The sequence below is a fragment of the Piliocolobus tephrosceles genome, chromosome 6 (assembly GCF_002776525.5).
Source record: "Piliocolobus tephrosceles isolate RC106 chromosome 6, ASM277652v3, whole genome shotgun sequence".
NCBI lineage: Eukaryota > Metazoa > Chordata > Mammalia > Primates > Cercopithecidae > Piliocolobus > Piliocolobus tephrosceles.
In genome coordinates this window covers 20,051,615-20,069,559 of record NC_045439.1, presented here as the reverse complement: position 1 = coordinate 20,069,559, position 17,945 = coordinate 20,051,615, and positions in this window count along the sequence as shown.

Sequence of the window (17,945 nt, the reverse complement as noted above, 5' to 3'; positions counted from 1 at the left end):
AGGGCCAAAACATGCTCCTTGTTCATCATGTTGTGGGTGACAAGAAGGAGAGAAGGAAAAATAAGAGACAAGCTGAAGCCCTCTGGAGAGCCCAGACCTAGGAGCTTCCCAAGCCAGGGCTGTGACACCCTCTTTGGGGCTCTGTGGGTTCTGGCATCACCATGTTCTCTGATGCCAGCTGTGGAAGCTGCTTGTGGTATGCCCGGTTCAGCCACAGCCTCACAGGGAGCTAGCACCTGGACCAGCTCCTGGAGCTTCCTGTCCTGCCACAGCCAGTGTGCCTGACTGTGTGCAGTGGCCAGACCCCACACTCACTTTTCACACACCCCTCACCATTCTGCTCACCCTTGGCAGGTGTGGGATCCAGGCCAATAGTGCGAGCCACACATAGACTGCCAGGTTGAGTAGGCAGAACAAGCCCAACAGACCCGAGCAAACCTCAAGTAAAAGCACCACTGGCCACAGAGGTTTCCATCTGGAAAAGCCTCACCCCAAAGATCCTGTAACAGTAACAATAATGATGACCAACAGCTAGATATTGAAAACACACACACACACACACAAAACCCTGAAAACAAAACAGTCAGGTGCAGTGTTTCGTGCCTGTAATCCCAACACTTTTGGAGAACAAGGCAGGAGGATAGCTTGAATCCAGGAGTTCAAGACCAGCCTAGGTAACAAAGTGAGATCTGATCTCTACAGACAATAAAAATTAAAAAAGAAAATTCATCCTTCATGGTGGCATATATCTGTAGTCCCAGTTATTTGGCAGGATGAGAGCATGAGGCAGGAGGATTACTTGAGCCCAGGAGGTTGAGGTTGCAATGAACTATGATCATACCACTGGAACTCCAGCCTAGGTGACAAAGCAAGACCCCATCTCTTAAAAATAATACATCTATTCTGAGTTTTTTGTTATATTCAAGTCACCTAACATCCAACTCCTGAAGTGTTGACATGGTGGAAGACAATGTGTTTTGGCATCACTTCCAAATCTGCCATTATTGCTGTAGCCTTAAAGCATCTTGGCTGTGGGCTCCTTATCTTTAAAAGGGAATACAATTCACTAGATCTAGTAGACTTTCTGGGATTGCTATGAAGTGAAAATGAATCAAAAAAGAGTCATGCTATATACACACAAACTCACAAAACTCATTAAAGGCAAAAGTTGACCTTTGGCGGTCAGGTGTGATGGCTCATGTCTGTAATCCCAATGCTTTGGGAAGCTGAAGCGAGAGGAATGCTTGAGACCAGGAGTTTGCGACCAGCCTGAGCAACCTAGGGAGACCCTGTCTCTACAAAAAGATAAAATAACCAGGCATGGTGCTATGTGCCTGTAGTCCCAGCTACTTGGGAGGCTGAGGCATTACGATCACTTGAACCCAGAACATCGAGGCTGCAGTGAGCCAAGTTCACACCACTGCACTGTAGCCTGAGTGACACAGCAAGATCCTGTCTCAAAAGAAAAAAAAAGTTGGTGTTTGGTGTTATAAAAGAAAGATTAACATAGTAAGGCAAGAAATCTTTTTACTTCTTTGTGTTCCCAGAATTGTTAATATTACATGGAGGATTAGGGAAAGAACCTGATAAATGTGTGTTGACTTATACAAAAGTACTGAAAGTAAAGTAATTTTGGATGCTTTCAGCTTCAACAGAGGAAGGAAGACAAGAAATAATAAAGGAAAGAGGAAGGAAGGAGGAGGGAAGGAAGGAGGAGGGAAGGAAGGAAGGAAGGAAGGAAGAAGGGAGGGAGGGAAGAAGAAGAGAGCAAGACAAGTAGGGAAGAAAAAATAAAGAAGGAAAGAAGTTAAAACAACTTACACTTAACTTGTGTTAGCTTACATGACAAAAAGCTGAAAGTAGGCTTATCCAACTGAAGATAAAGATAAATCAATTTGAGGAAATGGAAGGAAGATGAGTATTTCAGAAAACAGAAGGTCTTGAGTGTTGCTAAGAATGATAGTATCATGGATAGAGATGAGAAGTTTGGGAGAGGAGCTATTGTTTTGATCAATATATTATCTTTGATACTTCTATTTCAATAAATAATTCTGATATACATTTAAGTTTTAAAAGCAGTGCTTGAGAATATTTTTTCATGGAGCAGGAGTGAGAAGCACTTGTACTGGACTGGCAGTGCCAAATGCCCCTTATGACCCCTGAGAATATTTTTTCACAAGAGTAACACTACATATTTGAACTCTGGTCTTTCATGTTTTCATAAAGTGTTCATTTTTTCCTCAAAGCAGAAAAATTAAAGTGTGCTTCCTTTGTAGAATAAATTATAAAACGTGGTTCATCTATCATGTTATCTTGTACAGTTCTTATTATCTAGTGCAACCAAGTATCAATAGTACAAAAATATTAAACGTTCTTAATGATGCCCTGAGGCTCAGCCATATTGACAAGCACATCTCTAACCACCAGCTAATAAACTGATCATGATTTAATTAAATTTGTATATTAAGGATGAATGGCCCTCTTTGCTATTGCGAAGATACTTTCATTTACTCAACAGGCAATATTTAGAGACTATGATGCCCCAGAGCTCAAAGACAACTTAAGTAAGACTGTTTACATACAGAGTACAGACCTACAGACCAGGAAACAAGAATACACAATCCACCATCCTAAGTACTTTAATTGAGATGCATGTGCGGTCCTTTGGCAGTGGAGTCAGTCTTCACAGTAAACTTGCACTAGGTTAATTCAGAAAGTTTAAGTGATTTTTCAAATTGCCATTAGTTTATAAGAGGCAGAACAGTGTTTAAGTCTTAATCTATTACTATGAAGTCTCTATTTTTCTCAATAGCTTCTGATTATTTGTAAATTAAGAATCAATCTGTGCATAATACAGGTAGTACAAGTATTATTATTGTTATTGTTATTTTAGAAACACAGTCTCGATCTGCCAGAGTGCAGAGACAAGAACAGGGCTCACTGCAGACCCGACCTCCTGGGCTTAAACAATTCTCCTACTCAGCCTCCTAAATAGCTGGGACTAAAAGCATGAGCCATCACATTTGACTTATTTTTATTTTTTGTAGAGGCTATGTCTTGCTATGTTGCCAAGGCTAGTCTGGAAATCCTGGGCTTAAGTGATCCTTCTGCCTCAGTCTTCCAAAGTGCTGTGATTATAGGTGTGAGATGTTGTGCCTGGCCACTGCATGGATTTTTTTAAGTGTCTCATATACCAACTCAAATTCCCTAATCCACCCCTTTGGTTGCGATCTGTATATTGATAACATGTGTTGTTCACTGAACTAGTCAGGGTTATCTAAAGAAACAGAAGCAATTATAAATATTATATATAATTATTAAATATATTTATATATCATATATAAATAAATATATGTTATATACACTAAAGAGAGAGAAAGAGGAGATTTATTATGGAAATGGACTCATACAACTCTAGAGTCTTGAAAGTTCCATGATCTGCCATCTGTAAGCTGGAGAGTCAGGAAAGCCTGTGGTGTAATTCAGTCTGAGTTCAAAATCCTGAGACCCTAGGGTCGGAGCGGGGGCAACATAAGAGTGGGGGTGAGGCAGATGGCTCTGGTGTAAGCCCCAGCGTCCGAAGGCCTGAGAATCAGGAACTCCAGTGTCTAAGTTGAAGAGAAGATGAATTTCGCAGTTCAAAGAGAAAGAAAATTCTCTCTTCCCTTTTTGTTCTTGTTCTGTCCGGGGTCTCAACGGATTGGTTAATACCCATAACAGCGACTATGGATCTTCTTTATTCAGTCTGCTAATTCAATTAATATTCTTTTCTGGAAACACCCTCACAGACACACACCTAGACATAAAGTTTTACCAGCTACCTGGGTATCCCCAAACCTAGTCATGTAGACACATAAAATTAACCATCACCTCCAACAAACCACAAACCCACCTATGGTACCAGGGTGTCTATCTTCAAAAGGACTCACCATCAGCCACACAGGTGCAATATCCAGCCTCTTCCATGGACATGTAGGCCTTGTTCTAGTCCTGAATCAATCTGGATTTCTTCCCTCTCATTTCTGGTTTTGTGTTCTGTCATTCTCCTGTGCATACAAATTGGTCTGTCTCCTTCTCAGGGACCAGCTCTGCCAACCAAGGGGAATTCAAACTGCCTGTTCTAGTTCATAAAACCTTTCATGACACCTTTTCCCCACAGCAACTGATGCTAGTAAGCTTTAGATTTTCTTAATTGAGTAGACCATGGGGAAGCAATCTATTAATGTTTCTTGGAAGTAAGGCCTGCCCCAAGGTGACATGTAGTCACCAACCCTAGACTGAGAGTTTTGCCAAATTTAATGCTCCATCTCCAGTAAGCATGTTTTATCTCCATGAGAATAGGAAAAGTGGATGTTCCTCCTTGCTGGAAATGGGTTTTTCAACACAAAACCATTTCAATCTCAAACCAATTAGCACACCAGAGCCAGTTTTGGCACAAATGAGACAATAACAACTGCTGCTGGCCAGGTTGAAATGCACATATATTGCTACTAAGAGTTGTCCCAAGACTGCATGAAGAGAGTGCTTTACAGAGAAAGCAGTTTTGCAACAATTTCATGCTGATGGAGGGTAGCTTTCCACCACTCTCACGTTGCCAGTTTTCAATTCCTTTTCCAATCACATATAAATTGTTGTGTTTCTTCCTGATCTTTACCTACTCCCATTTCTTGCCTCCATTCACATTACATATATTTTAGTATCCAGTTTGACACATTGACTACTTAGCAAATATAAAATATACAATTGTTTTGGGGTAGAACCCACATTAAAAAAGAACTTTCAATAATGTCGTCTTCCAAGGAATTAGAAAACTAATATTTGCAGATAGAGACATACATTTGATGCTGAAATGCTAAAGAATACTGACATACATTTTGGTACATATATCTAATAGCAATAAAAATGATAATTTAATCTTTATACTCCTTATTTTATTTCTTTTTCTGAAAAGGAATCCTATTTGTCTACTGCTTGACTCTCTACAAAAACCAATTATTATTGAATTGAAAATTATTTCTTTTAATTTTTACAGTTTCAATAATAAAAATTCTTGCAATACATTTATTTATTTTTTATACATACTAAGAGGAAATTACAAATTACATTACCTATGACATAAAATTATCTCAATATTTTCTGAAGCTGGTATTTTCCAGTTACTTAGGTGAGCAGCATGGATAAGTTTGGCGAGGCTGCACCAACAGTTATGCATCTGGAAAGAAATGCTGGGGGTTTATAACATGTGATGTGAAAAAGGGAAAAGGAGATGGCCATGAGGGAAAGATGCATAACATATGCTTGTATTTTAGTATGTCCACAGCATCTCTTTTTCTAAGATTTACATTTCTTCTATCCATTCTTATTATTGCCACAGAAGCAGCCATATTACCACCTGATCTTTTTTTTTCCTGAGCAGATTTGATTGGTTTTCCAGGAAGACACATGGCTCAAACTTGGCTGATAATAAGATTATTCTAGTTACCAAAAATACTGAGCTACCGCAAATGGCTAATTCAGTGGTGGGAACCAATACCCAGCTGAACCAGCAGGATTCTTGCCCAACGTTTCTGCCCTTGAATACAAAAGAGCTGGGGAACGAATTTCTTGGGTACCAAAGCCATACTTCCTACTTCACAACCAATGTGGAAGATGTTCTACAGGGGAAGAGGCCAAATAGGAAGATACATGATAAGGAGCAGGGAAAAGATGAAAGAAAATCTCTGAAATTATTTGAATTATTGGATTAATTGATTTCTGAATCCAAGAGTTCCCCTTAATACATTTCTCCTCCTTAAGCTAGATTTTTTTTTTTCCTTTTTTTTTTTGCGGGGGGAGACAGGGTCTCACTTTGTCACCCAGGCTGGAGTATAGTGGCATGATCTTGACTCACTGCAGGCTTCACTTCCTGGGTTCAAGTAATCCTCCTGCCTCAGCCCCCCAAGTTACTGGCACTACAGGCATGTGCCACTATGCCCAGCTAATTTTTGTATGTTTAGTGGACATGGGGTCTCATCATGTTGCCCATGGCTGGTCTGGAACTCTTGAGCTGAAGAGATCTGCCCGTCTTGGCCTCCCCAAGTGCTTGGATTACAGGCATGAGCCACTGTGCCCAGCCTTAAGTCAGTTTTGATTGAGTAGCTGTCACCTTAACCAAACACACGTTAACTGTTTTGTACTGTACAGAAGAGTCAATAAACTGGTCAGAAGTGCAGCAAGGTACACCGGCCATCATGACTTTGCATATGTTCAGATCAGGTAATGATCTAATACTTGAGAACAGAACACAGTGGTTATCTTGAAAGTCTCATGGTTCAGGGACCCACCCCAAATTGTGTGGCACTGCTGTTCTGCTGCAGCTTCATCCTCAGCCATTTCTCTGGACCATGGCCAGTTGTCCAAACTGCAGAATACCCTCTTTGGAAGAATGAGGAAATGGTGCTCAGATTACGTCAGATGTCTACTTTATTCAAAAAATAACATAAAGGACAATAAGACAGGAGGCAGACTGAATACTACTAGGTTGGGATGGGTGACATTTTGTACCCAAAAGAGCGGGGTGCTCTATCATTCTATATACATAATCTGTCTCAGTAACCTGCACGCTTTTTCCTCTCCCTTCCCTTACCCAGACCAGGTTAGCATTCTTTCCCATTCTGTATATTAGTAGTTAGAAAAAAAAAATGGCAAGATAAAATAAGTAGGGATATGAGATTTTCTAAATTTAAGTGAATCAACTTTCTAGATGTATGAACTTCAGACATGAGCTTAAGACAAACAAAGTATATGCAAGTCTTTCCCTTTATTATGCCTAATTAGGGATAGAATGAGCTTATCACAGTCAGCTAACTTAAACTCTTGAGTATAAGCTTTTCAATGACAATATTTCATATAACATACTTGAATGTGTATGAGTATATATGTGTGTATGTGTGACGTGTTTTATTACCAGTTTATGGACTTTTTAAAAAGATGTCTGGTGGCATGGTTTGGCTTTGTGTCCCCACCCAAATCTCACCTTGAATTATAATAATCCCCACATGTCAAGGTCAGGACCAGGTGGAGATAAATGAATCGTGGAGGTAGTTACCTCCATGATGTTATTGTGATAGTGAGCAAGTTCTCAGGAGATCTGATGTTTTTAAAATGTGTTTCCCCCTTCACTCCACAGTTCTCTCTCCTGCCATCATATGAAGGAGGTTGTGTTTGCTTCCACTTGTAGAATGATTGTAAGTTTCCTGATGCCTCCCCAGCCGTGAAGAACTGTGAGTCAATTAAACCTCTTTTCTTTATAAATTACCCAGCTTTAGGTATTTATTTATAGCAGTGTGAAAACAGGCAAATACAATAAATTGGCACTGGGTAGTGGGCCACTGCTGTAAATATACACAAAAATTCTGGAAGTGACTTTGGAACTGAGTAACAGGCAGAGGTTGAAACAGTTTGGAGGGCTCAGAAGAAGACAGAAAGATGTGAGACAGTTTGGAACTTTCTAAAGACTTATTGAATGGCTTTGACCAAAAAGCTGACAGTGATATGGATGATGAAGTACAGGCTGAGGTGGTCTCAGGTGGTGATGAGGATCTTGCTGAGAACTGGAATAAAGGTGACTCTTGACTCTTGCTATGCTTTAGCAAATAGACTGGAAGCAATCTACCCCTGCCCTAGAGATCTGTGGAACTATGAACTTGAGAGAGATGATTTAGAGCATCTGATGGAAGAAATTTCTAAGCAGCAGAGTGTTCAAGAGGATGCAGATTATACAAGTTTGGAAAATTTTCAGCCTACTGATGCAGTAGAAAAAGAGAACCCATTTTTGGAGGAGAAATTCAAGCTGGCTGCAGAAACTTACATAAGTAACTAGGATCTGTATGTTAATCACCAAGAGAATGGGGAAAATGCCTTTAAGCCATGTCAGAGAACTTCATTGCAGCCCCTCTCATAACAGGCACAAAGGCCTAGGAGGAAAAAATGGTTTCACTACCCAGGGCTCCCACCCCTGCTCTATGCAGCCTTGGGACATGGTGACCTGTGTATCAGCTGTTTCAGCTCCAGCTTTGGCTAAAGTGGCCAAAATAAAGCTCAGACCATTGTTTCAGAGAGTGCAAGCCCCACACCTTGGTGGCTTACACATGGTGTTGGGACTGTGGGTACACAGAAGTCTAGAACTGAGGTTTGGGACCTCTGCGTAGATTTCAGAGGATGTATGCAAAGACCTTTATCTCCAAGCAGAAGTTTGCTGCAGGGGCTGACCCCTCATAGAAAAACTGCTAGGGCAGTGGAGAAGTGAAATGTGGGGTTGGAGTCCCCACTGGGGCATGCCTAGTGAAGCTGTGAGAAGAGGGCTACCATCTTCCAGACCTAAGGATGGTAGATCCCCTGACAGCTTGCACTGTGTGCCTGGAAAAGCTGCAGCACTCAGTGTCAGCCTGTGAAAGCAGCTGGGAGCAGGGCTATACCTTGCAAAACCACAGGGGTGTAGATGTCCAAACCACTGAGTGCCAACCTCTTGCATCAGGGTGACTTGGATGTGAGACCTGGAGTCAAAGGAGGTCTTTTTGGATCTTTAAGGTTTAATGACTGTCCTATTGGATTTCAGACTTGCATGGGGACTGTAGACCCTTTGTTTTGGACAATTGCTCCCATTTGGAATGAGTGTATTTACTCAATGCCTGTACTCTAATTGTATTATGGAAGTAACTAATTTTCTTCCAATTTTACAAGCTGATAAGTGGAAGGAACTTTTCTATTCTCAAATGAGACTTTGTACTTGAAGTTTTGGGTTAATGCTGGAATGAACTAAGACTTTGGGGGACATGGAAGGGCATGACTGTGTTTTGAAATGTGAGGACATGAGACATGGGAGGGGCCAGGGATGGAATGACATGGTTTTGCTGTGTCCCCACTAAAATATCACCTTGAATTGTAATAATCTGCATGTATCAAAGGCAGAATCAGGTGGAGATATCTGAACCATAGGGAGGTTTCCCACATGCTGTTCTCTTGACAGTGAATGAGTTCTCACGAGATCTGACGGTTTTATAAGGGGCTTCCTCCTTCACTCTGCACTCATGCTTTCTCCTGCTGCCCTGTAAAGTGGTGTCTTCCACCATAATTGTAAGATTCCTGAGGGCTCCCCAGAGAAGCTGAACTGTGAGTTAATTAAACCCCTTTCCTTTATAATTACCCAGTCTTGGGTATTCCTTAACAGCAGCATAAGAATGGACTAATACATCTGGTAACTAACTTCAGATTAAAAGTATTCATAAAATACTCCTAAATTTAGTCTTTTTCTTAATTTTTTTCTTGTTACTCTGAATTGGAGGGATTCCTTCCTGGATAAAAATAAGTGTTTTTGTGCCTTGTTAGTAATCATCTGTGTCTACATTAGCTTGCTGTTTTTCTTCAGTTAATAACTTCTTAGAATTCCTGCCAAACTGGTTCAACTCTAGTCCCTTAAACAAAAGTCAAGGGGTCTGAATAACAAATAGTCATTGTACGACCCTGATATTCATGATGCAATTTGACCTTTACTCATGAACTTTTGTGTGATTCTGAACCACTTTGTCTGAAGTCCAGAATGAGATTATTACCTAAGTGACACAGTAATTTGGTAAGTACCTATATAAAGGTTAACACAGAAGCTAATTGGAAATACCAAATAGGAAGAATAAGATGTGAAGAGAAAGGCTAGGTGTTAAGAAATTTGGAGAGGAAGGATGAATCTTTAGTACAGATGTGACATATAAGATGAGTTGGGATTTGGGGAGGAAGGATGAATTGAGAATCTTGAGTATAGATAAGAAATAGAAGATGAGCTGTTGACCATCATGTAGGACATGGGGCCTGCAGCAGCAAGTAGGAATGCCTGTGGACTGCAACCCGCGCATGGGAAAAGTCATGTGAAAGGGTGGATGCACGGTGGTGCCCCACAAAAAGCTGACCAAAGTGGATGAGTTTGTATTCATTAGAATATGGCTTGCTTAAAAAGGCAAGCATGGGTTAATTTGAAAGAATAAAATCTATCTAAAATTCAGTACCTCCTGGACACAGTGCAATTGGTTCCCCTGGCACATTAGGGCAATGTGCCAGATACTGGTGTTGGAAGGCAATAGATTCTCAGTTAGGCAAATGCATCCCCTTTCTACCACCAGCACTGCTAATGCTCTGGTTTGTGGCAGAGATTATGGAAATAACATCTGAAAAACTCCCAGGCTATTCCTCTTACCTCTGCACAATATATCTGTTGCATGTGAGCCCAAGAGATCCCTTCAATTTGTTAAGTTACATTCCATCACTCCTCTGCTCAACAACCTCAAATTGTCCTCATTTAGGGAAAGCCAAAGTTCTTACAGTTTATAAAGTTCTCTCTGTTCTCCTTCTCCCACTCCCTACTGCTCTGACCTTGTTTATTTTTCATCTTCCCTGTGTTCATTTCCCTCCAACCACAGGTGACTCCTCTCTATTTTCCAAGCATGTTAGGCATACATCCTTCTCAGGGCTTTTTCACCTGTTGCTTCCTCTCCTGGCAGGCTGTTCGTCAGATGGTTTTACCTGGGTCCCCACACCTCTCCAAGACTTTGGTAAAGGGTCAGCTTCTCAAGAGGCCTTCAGGACTTGCTCTCTAAAATGGCAGTCCTCATGGGCACTGGAAATCATTCTCCAATTATAATTTTCTGTATAGCCCATATGGAAAGTGAGGCACATGTGTTGGCATTTATTTATAGATTTTGTTTATCCTCTATCTCCTGATGCTTAAACGCAGACTTTGCCTGTTTTATTCACTTTTTCATAGCACCTAATAGCATCTGTCATATGATATCCTCTCAACACATATTTGTGGAAGCAACAATTCATTGAGCTGAGCCCTCCCTTCAATACCCAGCTATGCCAACAATTAAAATTACTATTGTATTTATTTTAGATGCATATAAATATACTTATATATATATTTAGGTGTATATACATTTATATACACCTAAAAGGTATATACCTTAAAGGATGTACCATAAAATAAATCAAGATATATATATATATCCTAAAATAAATCACTCTAGAGAGATAGATTTCTTATATATGTATTATATATAGGATATGCATACCTTGATTTCTTAAATATATTGCATATATTATATATAGAGAGAGATGATAGATTTATTTTGGGGTATAAATACATATATTCCCATAAACATATATCTATATATGTAATATATATTCTCATAAACATGTGCATTTGCATGTATATATATCCCATATGTTTATGTGTGTATGTTTATTATGTCAGAATAAAAGATAACAGAAAGAATAAAATAAAAAAATGAAAAGAGAAGTATCACTGGCAGAGATACCAAAATACCTCAATGGAAAAAAATTTCAAAGGATATTTCAAAAATAATTTAAAACATTCTAAAGAATTACTAAGGAAAAGTCACTGTTTTTGTAAGTGCTGAGTCACTGGTCACTTGTAAGAGAAAATTTTTAATTTTGAGGAGATTGGAAGGAACTCAGGAAAGCGTTTAAAAGTTAAATGGACCCAGGAAAGAAAGACAGGACTTCTTGAAGAAATAGATGATTCCAGGCCCAAGACAGGAAATGTACCTGGTACATCTTATCATATCATAAATTAAGCATGTTATCAAAAAGTACTTGAGAGTCAATTTGAACAAGCTATTATTGGCCAAAGAGGAGACAATTTGAACATTAATAAGAACAATAAATGTTGTGGAATGAAAGAAATTAAATATGATTATATACTTGAATTCATAATGACAAAAAATGAGAAAAGAAACAAATCATTCATTGGGAAATATTACAAAACATGCTCATTATTTTCAAACTGTTACTTACACAAAACAAGCATTTACATTGCTGTTTTGATACTATCTATAAAATTGATAGGCTAAACATTAAATGAAAAGAGTTTTCTCTTTATAGATGTTTTCATCTGAGAAAGAAGATATCATAAAATCAGAAGTGATCATTTTGCAACTTTTGTATGAACTATTAAATCTTGGTGCTGATCATCAACTACTGTTAATATAAAAATGAGAGACAATTGGGTATTGTGTGCTTCCTAACGGCAAAACCTTCAACTGAAGCAGTCTTGACAAAAGAAGAAACAAAACAGATTCTCATCAAGCCTCTATAAACAGCTACCAATTCACAGAGGAACATATTATGCTGCACCAGGGGAATATAATCAACAATATATAAACCACAGAAAATGTACAAGGCAAACAACCCAGTATCTTCAAAAAATGAACCACAAGAAAGAAAGAAACTAGGCAGAGCTTATGAGAGAGACTTAAAGAAACATCAAACAATTACATGTGTGGATTTCACATAGACTGATTTAAAAAAACTTATAAGACAATTAGATATTTGAACTTTGAGTGGTTATTTGACATTACGACATTATTTTTGACTTCAATAAAGTTTCAGGATACAAAATCAATGTAAAAAATCAGTAGTATTGCTATACACTAGTAATGTTCAAACTGAGAGCCAAATCAATAACGCATCCTATTTAAAATAGCAACAAAAATATAATAAAATAAAATACCCAGGGAAACATCTAACTAAGGGGGTGAAAGAAGTCTACAAGGAGAACTACAAAACACCACTAAAAGAAATCATAGATGACATGAACAGATATAAAAACATTCCACATTCATGGATTGGAGGAGTCAATATCGTAAAAATGACCATACTGCCCAAAGCAACCTACGGATTCAATGCTATTCCTATCAAACTACCAATATTATTTTTCAAATAATTATAAAACCTAAAATTCACCTTGATCCAATAAAGAGCCTAAATAGCCAAAGCTATCCCAAGCAAAAAGAACAAAGCTGGAGGAATCACATCACCTGACTTCAAACTATACTACTAGGCTACAGTAACCAAGACAGCATGGTACTCATACAAAATCAGTCAAACAGAGCAATGGAACAGAAAAGAAAACTCAGAAATAAAGCTGCACATATATAGCCATCTCATCTTCAACGAAGTTGACAAAAATAAGCAATGGGGAAGGCACTCCCTAGTCAATAAATGATGCTGGGATAATTGGCTAGCCATATGCAGAAGAATGAAACTAGATCCCCTACCTGTTACATATCCAAAAATCAACTCAAAATAAATTAGAGATTTAAATGTGAAACCTCAAACTATAACACTACTGAAAGATAATCTAGGAAACTCTATATTAGACATCAGCCTTAGGAAAGGATTTGTGGCTAAGTCCTCAAAAGCAATTGAACAAAACAAAAATTGACAAGTGGGACCTAATTAAACTAAAGAGCTTCCACACAGCAAAATAAACTATTAATAAACAGATAATCTACAGATTTGGAGAAAATATTAACAAACTATGCATCTGACAAAGATCTAATATCCAGAGTGTATAAACTACTTAAACAACTCAACAAGCAAAAACCAAATCACCTCATTAAAAAATGGGCAAAACCATGAACAGACACTTCTCAATAGAAACATACTAGTGGTCAACAATCATATGAAAAAATATTCAGCGTTACTAATCATCAGAAAAATGCAAATCAGAACCATAGTGAGATACCATCTCACACCAGTCAGAATGGCTATTATTAAAAAGTCAAAAGATAACAGATTCTGGCAAGGCTGTGGAGAAAAGGGAGAAGTTATACACTGTTGGTGGGAATGTAAATTAGTTTAGCTGCTGTGGAAAGCAGTTTGGAAATTTCTTAAATAAAATAGAACTACCATTCAAACTCGCAATCCTTTTACACAGTATACATCCAACAGGAAACAGATCATTCTACCAAAAAAACATACACACTCTCATGTTCATTGCAGCACCATTCACCATAACAAAGATGTGAAATCAACCTAAGATCCCATCAATGGTGGCGTGGATAAAGGAAATGTGGTATATATATATATGACGGAATACTACACAGCCATAAATAAGAACTAAATCATGTTCTTTGCAGCAACATGGATGCAGCTAGAGGTCATTATTCTAAATGAACTAACACAGGAACAGAAAACTATGTTCTCACTTATAAATAGGGCCCAAACATTAGGTACCCGTGGACATAAAAATGGTAACAGTAGAAACCAGAGACTGCTAGAGGTGGGGAGGGAGGAAGGGGCAAGAGTTGAAAAACTGTTGAGTATTCTGCTCAGTATCTGGGTGATGGGATCATTTGTACTTCAAATTTCAGCATTATGCAATATACTAATGTAAGAAACTTGCATATATATCCCTTGAATCTAAAATAAAACTTGAAAAAAAATAAAAGTAGAAAAAATACATTATTGTTAATTTATCTTAGGTGTGAAAAAGTAAATGTATTCCCTTATTTCTTGAAATTATGTGATATCTGATATTTTCTTCACTGTTCAGGTCCTCTACCTTCCCTCATAATTCTTCCATAACAACTAACACTTTGAGTTTAGCTTGTGTTTGTCAGAAGCAGGGTCTGGGATGAAGTAGATGACTTATTGTAAATTATCTATTACAGAAGTGATCTTAGGGAGTCCCATAGGGGTGTGCAAGGAGAAAAGAGAGGAAAAGGCAAGAATAGTAAAAGTACAAAACTCTTAAAAATAAGAAAGCACATTTCATTACATTTGTAAGCTTTCTTCCTTTATCCAACTAGATTTCAACATCCTTGAGACAGCAAGAATAGATTCCTACTCATTTATTGTAATCACGGATTTTTGTTTATAGAAGATGCTCAGTAGTGTTTATTAAGTATATGCATTTATACATAATTGAAATTTTTGTTTCATTTGATAGTTCTTTTCCTTCAAAATATAGCTGGCCTTTTTTTAACCCATGTAGCATTAGTATAGGAGAGGCCTTTATAGTTTTCCATTGAAACTACTGAAAAATTCACTTAACCTAATATCCTTAAAGCTACATGACCCACAATTAATCTTCTTTCTTCATTGTCACTTTCAAACTAAAACAGATTTAGTAAAACCTCAAAGAGGACTCAAAACTCCTTAACTGGATATTCATACTCGTCTGAAATCGCGGAAGAAGTGTCATTTCCTACCTTTATTTCTCAGTATTTCACTATTGAAATAACCTTTTCAATCAAACAAATTTATACACTATTTCTTGACTACATCTCAGTCTTTTCTACTTTTACTTGCTTCTTCAATGAAAATTAAGTAAGAAAGTGTATATAGCATGTGATGGGATTTTATCAGCTTTAGGATAGTTTAGGTTTAAAAGTTTTCTGTTTCTACGCCTTCAAAATGTGAATTACCTGCTGAGTCTCTGCCTAGTACCTACTGAGAGATTTTGTTGTTGAAACTATTTATCAAGCTGTTGAGCAGAGTGAAAGAAAATTGTGAAATTCATTAAATGAACTTCTGTTATACATATGATAGTCAACCTCATGTGCATACTCTCAAGCGTTCAGAAATTAGTTGTTTCTATTGGATTTCTCCCACTGTGTCATTTTATGGGCCAGTTTCCACAAGCCCACATTTGCTTCCTCAACACCTCCATCTGAAGAGATGCTTATCACTTGTTAAAAAGAACATCACAATTCACACACTGAGGTCCTCTTCATTCTCTCAAAATCTCTCTCTAGTAATTAACCCTCTGTGCTTAGTTTGTGTTTGCCAGAAGCAAAAACAAACAATGCTGAGATGAGCATTGTGGGCAAGTGATTTACTGAGCAAGAACTCTCTGCAGAGACCCATAAGGGTGTGGAATGAAGGGAGTAAAGAAGCCAAGTGAGATAAAGTCTTAGCTTCAGCCAGTTTCTGCAGGGGAGTCTAGGAGTGGTACTTCAGACAGTTTTTCAACTGGAGACATGGGAAACACTCAAAGAGTCTGAAAATAGGAAACCTGCAGGAATTCTGAGGAGGCAGTCAGCTTGGTTGTCACAGAGATAGAGTAGGGTGAAGAGCACCACCTCTGAAGATTGAATTTTAAATCCTGGCTCCTCTGCCTTAACATTCTGATCTGGAAAAGGGGATAAGAATAGCACCCACCTCGTAGAATTATAATAAGGATTAAGCGATACAGTACATACAATCATTCAGAACAAGTGTTAGGATTGATCGGTAATGGATGCATTAATTAATAAATGTCCTGAAGCACTAAATCTGTTGTTAAAGATCTGCAAAAGTCAGTGATAAATATAGCTCTGAGCAGGTAGGTCATGATTATAAAAGAGTCAGTAGGGATTCAAGTTATAAGGGGGGGATGTCTTAGGTCATCTCCCCAGGCTGCTGACTCTGAGACGATGATTTGCATGCATTGAGAAACACTTATGGGAACAGCACCTAAGAAGGTGGAGAGAAGTAGAAATGGGATCTCTAGGAATACTTGGGAGGCAACACAGGACCACATTTTCAAGGAAAAAGAACACAAAATTGGGACAGACTCAAAGTGCTGCTTGATCATGAGGGGGCTGAATCCCATGATTGATTGGATCAGAATGGTGTTTGATGTCAAGAACAAAACAAGATTCAAATGACTATAAGCAAAGTATGATATAACAGAGGAAACAAGAAGATTCATTTGATGATATCTACTGTGAATCATCTCATTTAATTCTCACAACAACCCTATAAAAATGACTAATATTATCCTTTTTTTAGAGATGAAAAACCATATATGAAGTTTAAGTGATGTGTCCAAGTTAACACATCTACTAAGTGGAACAGTTGTGACTAAATCCCAAGTCTGTCTTACTCCAGGGCTTGAGTTCTTAACTTCAATGCCAAAATTTAGTTTTAAACGTTCGTCTACAAGAGAGTCATCATCAGGCACTTGACCATTAAAGCTCATGAGGATATGGCTTGTTGATGGAACATATCAAGTCTGAAGACTTCCTCCTCTCACCAAAAAAAAAAAAAAAGAATATGCTGAAGTTAGAATGTTGTTCCAAGCATTAAGTATGTTTATTAGTGGAGATACAGAACCAGTGAACAATCACTAAAAAGTTTTTGTCCTATCTGTGCCAAAACTCAGCATCCAATATAACTCACAGTTATGATGCTGAGTTTCATATGAAACTACTTTCTATTGCTTTTCCTTTTTGGAATCTACTTTCATCCTACTTACTTAGATTCCAAAAAGGAAAAACAGCATTCAGCAGGGAGCTGATCAAATACATTAGTCTGAAGCATAAAAATAAAGAAGTATGACTATAACAGGATTTTTTTTTCACTTTGATCACTATTAATGTGTCAGCAAGCATGAGACCATTTCCATTCAGCTACTGTATCAATGCCAATTTAGGAACAGAATCAGAATAATTGGCTCAACATGCCTCTAGTCACTTGTTTATCTAAGAGTAAAATAATGAGAGACATGTTGGCAAATTAGGTGAAAATGAACCCTGCTCATCATCAAACAAAAATGCAATACATCCAACAGTATTCTTGTATTGAGCTTCAACCCCTGCCCTAATTAACTGACTGGAATGATTTTCTAAATGTTATCTTATTCAGCCTTTTGAAAGATAGGATGTTCCACTTAGTGGGAAAACTGCATTTTATTGTAAAGCTGAAACACAAGACTTTGTTTTTGCTACTCCAAATGGAAACAGATTTATTTTAGAATGATCTTTTATGTAGTGTAAAATTATAGATCCTTATAATTTTAAAGCTAGAATGAATGCCTGGAGTAATATACATATACAGACAAACAGGGAAAAAGTTGTTACTAGCAATATAATCTAGGCAATAGAATAAAAACTTATAAAGGTGGCCTATCACTGCTGGTAAATAGTTTTTAAAGAAAACAAGTGAGTGTCTGAATAAAACAATAATCAGAGTAATCTGATTCTGAAATAATTACAAATAGTTCCAACTTTTGTTAAAAATTCATCTGGCAAGATATAAAGTTCTACAGGGTTTATAAATGTATACTTTGAAGGTGAGTAAACAAATAAGTTCAAATCATGTTTAATCTGAATGTTTATTTGAGAGAT